Below are 15,462 nucleotides of genomic sequence, written 5' to 3' on the forward strand. Positions count from 1 at the left end.
TAAATTCTGCTCAGCTTGTGTGTTCTTCAGAATACTCTGCGTGTAAGATTGAATGAAAAAACAACAAGTACAGAATGGGGTATTTCAATGAATAATAATTCTGTATTATTGTATTAATACTTAATTTAAAATACCTGTTCCTTTTTTTTTTTTTCTTAGCTCAAGGCTTCCTAAGACAGGAGTTATTGCCTTCTAAGGCTTTTGTTGCAGTGAAACAGACTACATGAAAACCAATGAAATGAAGGAAAAACATGCTTGTTTTCTCTGAGGAATTACCTCACTGATTTTTTTTCTTTCAACTTTATTCTGCTACTATTAATGACTTAATATGAAGGCAACAGATTATCTTATCTGCCGTGTATTTCTTCCCCCCGCCACCAGCTGACTTTGTTCCTTACATACCATTCAGTTCCTTCCCTCCTGAGGGACTTAAGGCTAAGTACTTATCAACCCAATGCAGGCAGGGAATGTCCAGGGCATGGGAAGAGCTTTCTTGGGGAGCAGAGAGGTGTGTCTTGTGCTGCATGTGGTTACTGTACACAGGAGGGACAGAGGAAGCCTGAGCAGTCTCTACCCCACAGGGAGGGCAGTCACGCCTCCCCCGCCCCATCAGCCATGCACTGAGTGAAATTCCACTTGTGGGCAGAGGGGTTGGCTGTCCAGAGCCCTTTCTGCTCACTGGGAGGGAAGGAAGAGCTTCTTCTCCTTGTCATCCTTTCTCTTGAGTGCCAGCACAGCAGAGGATGTCCAGCAACCCCCCATCTCTTTACTGACTCACAAAAGGTTTGTTTTTATGAGGAATCTTCTGTCTGAGAGGAGTCTGTGCAAGTAATGTCCCAGCTTTTATCTTCTGGAGGAAACTGTTTTATAACTATGGCATTCCTTGGAGGCAAAAATATTCTTTAGTGCTTTCTTTGATTGCTGTAAGTATAGATTAATCATATGCTAACTTGGCAAGTGGCTATATTAAAAAGAATTTCTGTCTTCAAGCAGTACAGTTATTATAACAAAATAGTAAAAAGCTCATTATAAAAAGGAAACAAAAATTCATGGAGAGTTTCAGCTCCATGCACAAATTGTGAGTTGTAAACTTGTGGTCTGACATAAGTATTCTAACCAATATACAAGGGAACAATCTTGCAACAATAAGATCCCAAGAAAAGGTATGGTGATTTCTTAGAGTGTGTAGTAATTTATGTGGAAACTCATGACAAATAGATGGGGACTCTTGTATCTTGTTTTTTTGTATTTAAGAGGGATCAAATATTTATGTTAATGGGAATTTTTTCTCTCAATCTTATGCGATCTACTCTGAGTCTAGATACATTTTGAGAATGTGAAGGATATTTTCCTTGCACCATATTCTTCTTTACTAAATAAATTAAGACATTCCTTACTCAGCCAAGGGTCCTAATTCTGTTTGACATATGTTACTTATGGTGAGGCAATTTAGGGGGCAAAGATTTACACTGATCTCCTGAAGACACTGAAAAGTACTGTATGCTTAAGCTGAGGTTGTGATGTTGTATCTTTTTTTATCCGTTATCTTTTTGAGTCCAAAGGTACAAGAAAGTCATTTACAGAAAGCACCCTTTGTTTAGCCACACGGTGTGAAAGACAAGCAAAGATCATAGACTGCCTCAAGTCTCAAGTCAAGAACATCAAAAGAACAAACCCATCTCATTTTAATAACCTTCAGTATTAACAGACTTGGAGTAAATTTTCACTCCAACATTTTTGAGAAGAACAATATCCAACACCTGTAAAATTCTTTCCTCCTGCAAGCACTTTTTGGATCATCTATCCTCAGAGGTAGGAAACAAAAACTGGCAATACCAAAGACTTTCTTACCTGCTTGCTTTGAATTTTGTTTCTATCTTTCTGTTCTATTGGTTCTAATGCTCTATGGTCTAATGGGTTGTCCCCAGTCTTTTTGAGTGCAACATTATGGCTAAATCACCAAAATTCTTTACTTGGAAATTCCACTTCCACTGTCATAGAGTTAAAAACTCTAAGGCTGAAAATCTGTAAATTAGGCAGGTCAAGAACCTGGTTTGACAGTGGGTACATCCCTCTCCTACTCTCAGCTGGCTCTCCAGTTCCCTGTCAGGGAACTGGAGAGCCAGCTGATGCCAGGCTCTGCATGCTACCCTCTTTGCTCCTGAAGCAACCTGATAGCTCCCAGGCTCCTAGTCCAGACAGGACTGATTCTCTCCCTATAAACCCCTGTTGTAATCTCTCTAACCTCATATTTCTCGTTCTTCCCTTCCCCTGCTCCTCTTGTGAGGAAGGGTTTTGCTCCTCTGCCTGTAGGTGAGATTTGTTCATTGTTGCCCAGTCACAGTGCTGAGAGGGCAGGGGTAGAAGAGGAGGAAGATAATGGCTGTATGAAGAAAACAAAAAAATGGGAAAAAATCTGCTTCTCAGTTCTCATAATCTGGAGTATGTGTGGTGGTATTGGTGTAGTGGGTTTGTTTTGTCCTGTTTGTTTTTCAAAACAAACCTTCCTAAATAGCACTATGCTGAAACATGGAGTAGCCCTCCCTATCTGTTGCCACATCCTAAAAACCTGTTTATCTCTCTAACTTCAGGGATGTGTGTTTCCCAGTGAGTCTCAGGTTATAGAAACAAAAAGTCAAATTATAGGTTCTATAATTTTTACATATATATAGGTACAGCAAATCACTGAAGAATAATCTTCACTCCTTCTTCATAGTAAAAAAAGGGGTTGATAAGAAATAGAAATTAACTACTTATTTCTGCCACTAGTCTATAACCCCAACTGCTTAAAGACAGTTAATCTCTATTTCTGGATTTCCAGTCAAACAAAATTAATCCATGAATGAGAAGGAAGAAAATGGACAAGTAATGGAACAAGGGGTTTTCCTTCTTTTCCCCACTGCACTGAAACAGAGGAATCATACCAAGGGATATGGCTTTCTCATGGCTTTGTTTTAGCAGACAGAAGTTGTTCCTCATTCCTAAACTGTGTGTTACAGTGGAAGGGGCAATGAAGCTTTTGGCTTTTAGTACAATTTTACTAGGAAGGAATTTTATGAACAAACATCATTGACAATGGGTAGAAGGAAAAGTAGTAGGGATTTGTTTACAAAGAGTTGTCAAATCAGGTTTCTCGAACAGCAAAAGTATTTTGAGGTGTGCCACAAAGTTTGGGGAAGACGTTTATTACTGTTCCATTACTGTATTACTGCTTCTTAGTTTACAAGTTGGCAAGAGTCTTTTGTGTTCACACAACTATGATACATTTTAATTTAAGTTTAAAAAGAAGAACAAATAGGTAATATTCAAAGCTACCAGGATTGCCAGCTGAAAAAAACCCCTTCAGATTCTGCAATAGGAAGCTATTCCAGTAGAAATCTTTTTGACTGCAAATTGTTTTTAAAAGGATTAAAAAAATTTGAGCTCTTGCGCAAGTGAAGCAGATAGAACAAGATCAACAAGCCAGGAAAATTTGAAGGGAATTGTATCAACTCTTAGACTTGAACAAAGGACTTGTAGTCTATACTGATACACAAACCAAATTTAATTTCATGCTAAAACACATAACAGCAACGTTGAAGAGGAGAAGGAGTTAACATAATTGTTAACATAATAATAACTACATATGTAGTTAACATAATTGTTTTGTCTGCCAAGCTGTCAGTATTTCAAGGCAATACCTGCAAACATGAAAGGACATGTAGAGAAGAGGACAACTTGAAAGAAAGTCAAAGCCAGATTCCTCCCTCCTTGGATTTTTGAAAAATAAGTTAAGCCACATGTGATCTAAAACTGTGAGATCTTCTCAGTCCCCACAGTTGCTTGCAGTTGTCACATTATCCCTTTCATTGATTTCATATGTATATGTATAAGATCCCTCACTTTGAACTCCACGAATTTCCTTGGGAATTTGGGTAGCAGAATTTGTATCAGTAGTTCAGATCACTTCAGCTTAGAGGCAACAGTGAATTAGGATAGGTTTGGATGGTTGGTGTCCAAATGCTGTTGGAATCTTCTCCATGTTTGCTTTCACCTAAAGCTTACCACAACAGAAGTGTAGATCCAAGGAATAAGATCTGAGAAGTAACATGTAATCTGCTGTCTCTAAAATCTGTGGTCTGTCAGAGATGGACAAACAAGACGCAAACAAGTCTTGATTAGGCCAGAGAGGGCTGTGGCTTCCGTGTAACTATGTGCACAGGCATGAATCAGAGCAAAGATGTGCTTGGCAATGTGGTGCAATCTAATCTCTGATGTGGGAGATTATCTTGTCCTTGATATATCCTACCCACAAAGGATACTAGACCTTAATCAGCTGATGTAGGTCAGGAGACAAGTCATCAATGAGGCTTGAATGCCATAGAGCCTGGTATGGTACACAGTCTTTGGCTGTTATATCTGTTGTGGATTTTCGGGTAAAGAATCAGTATATGGTTATGTCCCCATAAAGAGGCCAGGAACAGCATAATTTGTATTAATTCCAGCAGGAATTAAACTACTTACACACAGAGAAAGGAGTTGAAGAGTTAAAGCTGGGGTTTCAAACAAAATTAAGCTGTGATAATTGCAGACAGCAGGATATTGGGGCAGTGCTTTGCACCTGGAGGGAAAAAAAATATTAATCAAAATGATCAAGGATGGGGGGGCAATGCAGCAGTACTGAGCCTCAGATAACACCATATTATGACCTTGCAGAGACAGCAGAAAAGGCAAGAGGGGGAGAGCAGCTTAAGGAGTTTCATGAATGAATTTCATGCTTTAACTAAATCATTTGAAGGGTAGACAGGAAATTATAGTAACAGAAGAACAGGGGAATGAATGGAGAAGATCATGAAAATTTTCCAAATTTGTGTTTCAAGAGAAATGGAAAATCTCTTATATCTGAAGAATATAGCATTTATCATACCTTGCTGCCTTGAGGACCATTGAGAGCATATCAAACTACAGCTGACATCAGCATTTAACCATTTCAAGCACTTAGATTTATTCAGAGTGTTCCATGAAAACAGCATATATGTTTGTAGTGTATGAGCTTATGTGTCCACCCAATGCAGCTTTGGTGGCAGGTCCTGCAGAGAGGAAAGTTACTATGGTATGTCATCGTCTTCCTCCCTTTGAGACAATAATTCATACAGGAGTAGGAGAGACTACATTAAATGTAGCACATCAGCACACCAGCTGTTTCTCACAGGCTAGAATCTGCAAGCTCTTTTGCAACAGCAATTACACAAGTCAGTTTTTCATGCTCCTGCTTCCCTGGGTTATGTATTTTGCAGTCTAATGAAACAATCAGGCAAGTTTCCAGCTGTTAGTTAACTGCATGTGAATTGGTTTTTTTTGAAGAAAGGGAAATATCAAACAGTCTCTAATAACTAGGGAAACACCATCATGAGTTTCAGTTCATACAAATGCATGGTGTTTCCCTCTTCCATGGTGATTCTTCTCTCAATGTCTGTTCAAATCTTGAGTACAAAGTTGGAAAAACTGAATGCTGTGACATTATTATCATGTTTGCTTGCAGATTATTAGTTTGCTCTCATGCAGCTGATAAAACAGTAATGGTTCCATTTAAATGTCATACCATTTGTTGATAATGAGTTATTAAACTACAGGGTGGATATTTGCTCTCACTACTTCTGCAGAACACCATATTATGCCTATTAAACTGTTTCGTCTGAAGCTTAAATGCCACTCAGAAGATTCTTTCAGGGACAGGATTAATTATGTTGTCTGCATCTCGCTAATTGATACATGACGTATTATGGAACATCAACAAACAGTTTTAGAATTAACCATCTATGGAGCAGACCTCACAGTGGTATTTCAGACAGTTTTATGCTCGCAATTCAGCTGTCAGGAGGGTGAGGAGAAGAAGAAGAGCAAATGTGCATAACACCAGAGAAGGATTTTACTATACCTACTGCTAAAAGCTCTCAACAGTTCATATAAGACACATCTGTTTCTGCTGCTACAGTTACCTGTCTGGCTGACCTCTTGTTTTTGACCAGACCTAGCCTCACTAACCAACAATCCAATCTATTTTATAAAATAAATGAAAGGAAAAAGGTTAATGAGTTTGCCTATTTGCCTTGTGCCCCTCTGTAGTGAGATTTGTGAGTCATGGTATTGCAGCAATTTGTGGGGCTCCAGGGCACACTCAGCACTCATGAGGTGCACAAACCTTTGCTGTGCAATGTCAGTGAACAAAAACCACTCTGAAAGCCTGATGTGCACACTCCTCTTGGAGAGGGGTTGGGCAGGGGGAAAAAGGGAGCAGGCATGCCAAACACTGGTGGTATGTAACACCCCAATGGGTTGTATTCCTCAGCCACAAAAAAAGTACAAGAATCTCTATATTTTTGCTTAACTACAATATTTCTTTTTCCAGGACTTTAGGAATAGATGGTCAGAAAACTGTTCCCCTCTCCTCCAGAGACACTACAAACCTGTTATATCACAACTGAAGTAGAAAGAGCATAAGGTGTCATCTAATAAGATGGGAGTGAAGGGAGCAAGAACTTTAATTAAACCTTTTCTGAAAAGGAAATAAACAACTGAGCAAGGATTTTTTCCCAGGAATCTTGAGAAGATGAAAAATACAGAGAAAAAATAAATTAATTAAATATTGTCCCAAAGGCAAACTAATAAATCAGAGTAGTCTGATAGAAGTTCAGTCTTCAAAATGTGATTGATTGCCTCTGCTCTTTACTTCTTATTCTCTGCCTTTTGCCCTAAGAGAGCATTTACACTGAGGAGTCTAGACTGCCTCTGTAGGCTGTAGTGCTCCATTTTGTTGATAATTCTGCTTTGCTACTTCTGATGCCCTGCTTTTCCCTGACCTGGAGCATCTGGCTCCAGCTCAGGTTTGCCTGTGCTCTGAGTGATCTCTTGCACCAGTTCTTGGCACTACTGCAGCAGCTCAGAAAAAGAAGTGAAGAATTTTGCCAAAACAGACATTTCCTGTGCCTAGCAATTCCTTTTGAAAATAAACACACCACAACACTCCTGGCAGAGGAGAAACCTAAGGCTGAGGTTGCCTGTTACAGCATTAGATGAAGGGAGATTCCTTGGGCACATCGGGGAGATTACAGTGTGACCAGAGTGGTGGTTTTTTTTGAATTTCAGTAAACCAATACATGTTCTGGCTTGTAAAGAAGAGTAATCTTGAAGCATGTGAATTGGATGTATTGTAAAGTTTAGGAAAATGAGAACTATTTTAGTGACTAATATAGATACAGCCTGTGAGATATAATTGCTTAATGTAGCACAACAGGAGTGTGCCCAGGGAACCAAGCCAATAATGCAGGAACGTGCAGGTAAACCTGCACAACTTCACTCAGGAAGGGTATGGCTGATAAGCCTCACAACACAAGAATTAGGGAAATTCCAGATAAGTAATCAGAAAAGAAGTTAAAACTGACAACCTGATGTATGAACCCTGTCAAACTCATTGCCACAGGAAGCTGGAACAAACAATATAAGTACATTGGACAAGTGACACAGAAGATGGAAAGTGGATCCAAATACACTCTCTAATGTAGGAAGTTGTTAAGAGACCTATTACCAGAATCTGGACATGTAAACTTTCTTTGTTTCTCACTGCTTGAATAGCCAGTCCTAGCCATTATAAGATGTGACTACAGGACTGGGCCAAAAACTTTCCAGCACTGGCAAGTTTTGTGGAAGTGAGATTCTTTGTGTAATTGTCTGTACCTTGCGAAGGTTCTGCAAGGAAAGGACAACTCGGGGAAAAGGACACATCTCCCTTCTAAGTTAGCACACCTACTCCAGCATCCATAATTTCTGTCCTTCTCTGTATCTGCTGTGAGAGAAAAGGCCCATTACGGGATCTACTGCTGGCTGTAGTCTGAAACAGTATAAGCCTAAGGACTCCTTTATTAAGATTAATTTTATTATTTTTCTTGGTTTTTCTGTCTCAGAGAACTCAACTGTCAGCTTTCTAAGACTACTCACAATGGTTTCAGGATCTTTCAAAAATAGCTACATGTGGGTCCATTTCTGTGTATTTATTAAGAGTTTTTCTACATTAATATGCATAGACAGCAATTAATGTTATCTGCCACTTGATGCACAAAGTGACTTTCTACGGCTCTTTGTAATCAGCCTTAGATTTGAGTGTCCCTAGTACACTTTTATGCGAACTTTCTCCTGACATTTGCCCTTCTTTTCAAAATAACTCAATGATAGGTTGAGCAATACAATTCTCAGATAACCATATTATTGTGTGCTGTTCTTTCATTTAATGGAATTGATTTGATACAGAAGCAGCTTTATTCACCAGTATTACCAAGACCAAGTTTAGCATGGTGCTTTAGCACTTGCATAACTTGTTTGTGAGCTTATATAACATTTACTTGCATCCTATACTGGATGTATATCCTATCCGTCTGGAATAGCGAATGACCTTTCAAGTAACAAAGCCACAGTACAGGAAGCACATAACTTGTTTGTGAGCTTATATAGCATTTACTTGCATCCTATACTGGTCTGGAATAGCGAATGACCTTTCAAGTAACAAAGCCACAGTACAGGAAGTATTTAAAAACCTGATTTTCATGACAACCATAAATGGGAGATAAGGGGACCTATAAACAAAACTCTGCTGTGCAGCTATAAGTAATTTCGATAATGGCTTGTGGAATAAGATGACTACTTTGAATATTTTTCTCAGTGGCTGTGTGAGCTACCTATAGATTCCTGTTTCTGTTCTCAGGTTAATGTTTTATTAATTGACAACATAAGTCTTAACATGAAAGTAGTGCCCCTTGAACCAACAGCAAAGTAGAATGCAGCAACATAGTGTTGTTACAGGATTTTTTTGCCATACATGGCATGAGTCATGCACTTGGACATAATTCAGTCACTATCACACCCTGTTCATATAATTGGCAATAAAACTAGGAACAATCTCACTGTTAGTGCCTTACCTTATGTCAGTGTTCTTGCTTTCACACACTAGTTTACACCATGAAATTACAGTAGATTGTTCAATTTTCAAACCTTTAATAGCAAGAGTGGGCAGAGATCAACTCCAACTGAGCCTTAAAGCCAGTACTTAAGACTGAAGAGACCAAAAGGTTGCTACAATGGGAAATGCTGGAGTAAAAGGGAAGCAGAAAAGCTGGAATACAGTAGCTGTCAGTAGCAACACAAACAGAGGATATTGGGCCATATAGGATTTCGTACGAATTTATAACTTGGGGATTTTGTGTTGCCTAAGAAGTTGTGCATCTGTCTGGATACTTGTGGAGTTCCAGAGTAGGTTATCACAGAATCATAAAATCATTTACTTTGGAAAAGACCTAAGAGTGATAAGGTCCCTCCTGAGTCTCCTTTTCTCCAGGCTAAACAACCCCTGTTCCCTCAGCTGCTCCTCAGAAGAGTAGCTCCTGCCCCTTCATCAGCTCCTTTGCCCTCCTCTGAACTTGCTCCAGCACCTCCATGTCCTTCCTGAACTGAGGGGCCTGGAACTGAACATAGGATTCCATGTGAGGCCTCACCAGTGCTGAGTACAGGGGGATGGTCCCTGCTCTAGCCCTAGTCTTTCTCTCCATAGGAAAGTCTGGACCCAAAATGATGGCTTTCTGTCAATGTCCTTCTATTCCATAAAATGAGATGAAGGATATCTTATTCACTCAAAATTACAGTGACATCAATTTCATTTCTAACATCTTCCTAGGATATGCTATTCTGCTTACATAATTATTTCCATGAATGATTAGACCACCTAAATAATTAGATGGTTAAAAACTATTACTTACCATCCTAAGCAAAGATTGACAATGAAGTATGGTGCAGAAAAATTGTTTTACAATTCAGTTGCAACTGAGGAAAAGATGATCTTTTATGGAGAATTCCTTTTGCTGCCACTAGTGCCCTCCAGCTGAGAGAGTCCTGCTTTTGACAAATAAAGATATTGTACTAAATGTTTGCAGTATATTCTACCTCCCTGTCTGGACATCAAGGTTCAATGGATTGGCTTTCAGAGCAGAAAAACATGGAATAGAAACACTGCTCAAAGCATTATTTACTGTCAAAGAGGAAACACACCTTAGATCTATTAAGAATTTACTGTTAACTCCGAGCCTGTTTCCATAATTGAGATTTAAAGAGTCTCGCTATTAGTCCAGATCTACTTATTAGAGAGAAAGAGAGAACAACAGTGACTCAGCAATGTTACCCCACACTGCTCAGATCCTGCTCCTCTCCCTGCATTACACTCATCCATCCCCTCCCTGCTGCTCCCCAGGCTGATGGTTTCACCCTGGCAGGGTTATGACAGCTCACCTGTACCTCCACCTCCAAGTCCTTTGGGTTTTTTTTTTTTTTTGCCTGCAACTCCACAGCTCCTGAATTTATGATATAATTGTGTATTTTATGCATGTTTGATGCTATTTCTTTGACAATCTCTTTGTTTGACTTCCAGTCACCTGGTAGCAGTGATCAGGCTCAGCCAGAAGCCCGACCTGCCCCAGTGCTGAGGCAGCTCTGGGACTCAGGTGTGAACTGAAGTCACCAAGTCAGGGGCAGATACAGCCCTGTCACCAACAGGAAAGTCCACAGTGATAAGGCAGGTCTGAGTTAGTCAGGTCCACAGTCAGGGTAAAGTTCAGTTTTACCTGGGCTGAGGACAGGGCTGAGAACGTCCCTTGGCGTGCTCTCCTGAGGGAGGTGAGGACTGGCTGCCATGAGCTGCTGAAAATGGTAATAATTAACAGACTTTGATCCCAATATCTTTTGAAATGCAAAGCAGGCACTTCAGCCACCAGCATTTCCAGTGTTTCATAAGCCTTGGCAATGTAAGGGAGTTTCGTATCTTTACGTTCATGTAATTGAAACTTGCTGAGTGTGATGAAGCATTTTTTATACCATTTTTTAAACTACAAAAAAAGACATTGAAATGCCTCTGGAAATCACAGCTAAAGCTTGAGAGAGGAAGGAGGATCTACCTTACCAGCTTTTTCTTTTACTCCCCAGTTCCTCAAAGTGGGGGAAAATATGTCCAAAACATGCAATGTTTTACCATATTTACATATCAAGATTTAATTACACAAATTAAGGTAGTGCTATGTTGAAGCCTATTTTTGTATTAGATTACCTACCCCTACTTTTAAAGGAGAATACTTTGATAATATTTCTTAACCTTCAAGAGAACAAATGGTGAACAAATGCTTGCCAGGTTTCATGAATCTGAGAATGGGAGAATAATTTGTTACACAAATATCCCTGATTATTTTTAGTCCCTAGAAGAAGAAAAATGAAACTTCAAACCTAAAACTACAGCTAGGCAAACTAAAAGGGTTTGACTTATCTTGAAGCAAAGCTGGGATTGGGGTTATTTAAAATAGCTGGACAGGTTGGATAGGGCAAAGTTTGGCAAAGTTTATTTTCCTAACTTGATTTCCAGGACTGACTTTCACAAGAAAGCAACATGAGTATGTATTTCTACCCTGGGCTTGTTCTGCATCCTTTTTAGGCACATTCAGCCTTGAGAGGAATGTGTGTACTCCAGGCTCAAGCAGTGCTTGCTGGTCTCAGGGGACTGGAGCCTTGCAACTCAAGACTTGAGCAAGCACATGACTGGCTGAGGTTGCAATGCATGCAAAGGCATTTTGATTCTTTCCTCTCCTCAGAGATCGAGAGTCATGTCCAAGGTTACAAGTCATTACATCAATGAGGATGATCCTTGAGTCAGGACAGAGAGCTTGGTCTGTAGGGTTAGCAATTCAACTGATCTTTCAAAAAGATCACCAGTTATCCAAAGATTTTGAGAAGTAATAAACAATTCCTAAGTGTAACAAAACTGCTCAAACCTATTGGTCTCAGAAATTTTGAAATATTCTTTGACATTCAACCAAAAGGAACTTAGATGCTGGGCACTCTGCCTTCAGGATTGAGTCCAAATTTCCCATCCTAGGAGGGCTTAATTTTGTGGCACCATCCTTCTTTATAACACAAATTTGTGTTTTATAACACAAATTACTTAAAAAGTGTTTCCTTTCCACCTGGAGTGAACCTGTACAAAGCAGCAGCTCTGGTCTTACCTCGGGGCATGACCTCACAACATGAAAGCCTTCTCTTGTCAATATTTAATTCAACATTTACTAAATGGTACATAGATGTTAGCCTGATTTCACTGGTAATAACTTTGCAAAGATTTAACTAGCTTTACTCTACATGGAGGATAATGTTGGAAATAACCCTAACATAATAAAAACCATTAAACTCATGGCTCATAAGATTTTTCCTGAATGATGACACACCAGACTTGCATGTGTACATAAGAAAAAATGGTTAAAACAACACTAATGGCCAACACAGCAAAGAGTAATTATTAACCACTTTTTCTTGCAAAATAGCTGGAAAATACTTTGCTGTAGCTTATCCTATGAACTGTCATACAAAATCAAGAAAAAACTACTTTAAAATATTCAATATTCTTGATCTATTCCCCCCAGATCTGTTTGATCTCCTTGTATAGAAGCATAAGAATTTGGAAATTTTTGATTTTTAAGATGAAAGAACTACTAAATAAAAATGGTCAGTGTCCTGACCTTTCTCTCCGAACTGCAGTTTTAGCAGTGCAGGAAGCAGTGCATTTCATCAATGACATACAGCCATAAAGAGACACCAAACTCCAGTTTTGGTGGTTTGACTGAGTGAGAAGATCGATATTCTCTCTTTCACTAGCAAAGTATTTATGGGTATTGCTAATTTTCCTATGGAATTAGCTTAAAACTAAAGTGTATGCTACTCCTTTGCTAGATCAGAACATTTTTGTAGACCCAAAATTTTAGCATCAGTTTAAGCCTGCATTTCCAATGGGACCTATCCATCTTTATGTGTGAATGAGCTTTCACACACATAGTTACAGACACTGTACACCCTCAGGTTATCACATTTTCCCTAGCATTTGTGTTTCCAACTTCCTAACAATGAAAAAAACCAGGAAAATTTCACAGCCTTCTGTTTGAATAGTCACTTTGTAAGCTTTTAACATAGGCTTGTTTGTAATAGTCTAATTTTTCTGTTTAGTTTATGATTTCTTTCTTGTGTGATTTCTGACATAGAAGTTCATGTTTTGGTTGTGCTATTTCTTGGTCATGTTGGTGTAAATTGCCCTTGAGATGGTTTCTTTGTATTCTTGATCAAGATGAAACAGGGCAAACTAATAAACCTGAATCTATAGCTTGGGAAAACTTGGATCAAAGAGGTAGTTTTTTTAGTTTGAAAGGATTAGTTCTACCATAGAATGGGCTTCAGTGATTGAATTAATGCTTTTTGAACATGCATGTGTGTCCAGAGTGTACATAACTATGTAAAACTTGTTTTATGATGTAGCAGTACCAGCTTTATAGCCCTTCTTGTTTATTTTCCTGTCCTTATGCTAGTCATGGGACATGCTGAGCAACAAGCCCTTTCCAGTAGTGACAGATGCTACTTGGAAGTAAAGCATCTTGGTTTTAGTTTTCATAACATAATCACCTTGGGTTAATTTTAAAGTTGTAACAGTTTCAGTTAAAATGTAGATATTTTGAAATTAAAATTAAACATATACAAGTCTGGAAGGCATCATCTCTCACTTGTAGCTGAGATAGAAAATTCATTTGAAACTCACCTGTCTGCTCCCTCATTCTCACTCCAGAGAATAAATCTATTTTCTTTTAGCCACCATGTTACATAGAGCTAAAATACAAGACTGTATTTCCTGTTAATTGTAAGATATTGGATTCCAAGGCTAAAGACACTTTTACATAAAATATGCTAGGGGGATCTTAAGGAGAATTTCTTTCCTGCTGCTCAAAAGTGGTGTTTTCACTGATTAGCATCTTGCAACTGGAGAAGGATGCCCATGTTAAGCTGAAGAAAAACTGATGCTAATATCTTTTGAGAACCTCAGCAAGGTTTATGTAACAGAGTCAGAGGTGATCTGTAGGAGCTGCCAGAACAATCACAACTTGAAATACAAACCAAGTACCACATGCTCAGTAATCCCACTTTCCCCAAAAAAACAAGGTTACTTCAAATCCCAGCCAGAGTTTTTACAGTTTCAGCCAACTCACCTCTGTACAGCTGCTTCTCTACCTAACATATCTTGGATACCTTAACATCTGCAAAATTAGGAATAATCCAAATAAATTACCTATCAAGGTCATTAGAAAAATGCTGATAAGACTGATTTAATGTACCTTGAATTTTCCAAGAGAGCAATATGTGTAGGATCAGGGAAAAGCCAAAGAGGATAGCACCTTTTTACAATGGAGCGTTCTTATCTCTCTTAGCTTTGGGATGTAAGGAATTTATAACAAAGTCAAAACTGCTACACCCTTGTCCTAATCCCTATTTAGTTCAATTTTTAAACTAACACTGATATGGAGCACCTCTCTATGGCACAAAGCCAGAACAGCAGACAAGGTAAATCTTTTTTATTGACTATTGGGAGGTTAATTGGTGTACAGTATATTCTGTACTGTACTGTCCCAACCTTCTATTGTCTTGCAAAAGGGGTGAATCCTCACAAGTACCACACACCATCTCACATGCTGAGCTACTGGCCACTGTTAAAAGCTATTTACAGCACATGGAATGCTGTGGGTGTTCCTCAGTGGAGTCACTTGCAATCAGGTAAAAGTATAAGAATGCAGGTCCTAGCCTTAGGCACTCGCATTTCAAATATCTAATGGTTCAAATTCGGGAAGCAAAGTTTTTTCACGGTATGTGGTATCTGAAACAAAGACTTCTTGTAGGGTGTCACAGCCATACAAGGCAGTTTGTTTTCTATTGGGCAAAAAAGAGACATTGCATGAATTCCAGCTGAAGCGTCATACTATTCTTTGTTTTTCCTGTTAATTATTTATTACTTCTGAAATGGTATAAAAGAGTTAAATCTGGCTTTACATTTAACTCAATGACTTAGTTGTCCCTATTTTAGGGAAGAAGTCAGCAGCAGCAATTCTGAGGAGGGCTGCTTCTGAGCTGCACTGAACTTCACTGGAAGAGAAGAGTACTTCAGATAAGTGGTGAGTAGCATCTAAAAGTTGGACTTGATACTTTGCAGCAAATCTAACAATGTTCTCAAGGGCTGACTTGGGGAGGGAAGAATAGATTTATCTTGGTATAAACCAATAATAAACAAATAATTTCCTGTGCTATCCAAGTACTCAGCTTCTACGTAACTAGTCATTAACTCTGAAATCTGTCTTCCTCTCCTAGTGTAACACATTTCTATGGTAAACAACTTTAATTTTCACCAGATTTTTTTAGAACAAAATCTACCCAAAACCCAACAACAACCCACAACTGAACACTTCACTCTGAGGTAGAAACTCAATCTCTCTCCTTCTCAGTATAAGAGATCAGATTGTGACTTGTATGAAGTATTCAAATACAAATAATATAATAATTCACATATATAATAACTTTGCAAAGGCACTTTAGGAT

Source organism: Onychostruthus taczanowskii, unplaced genomic scaffold, assembly GCF_017590055.1.
Source record: "Onychostruthus taczanowskii isolate IOZ18803 unplaced genomic scaffold, ASM1759005v1 scaffold2, whole genome shotgun sequence".
Lineage (NCBI taxonomy): Eukaryota > Metazoa > Chordata > Aves > Passeriformes > Passeridae > Onychostruthus > Onychostruthus taczanowskii.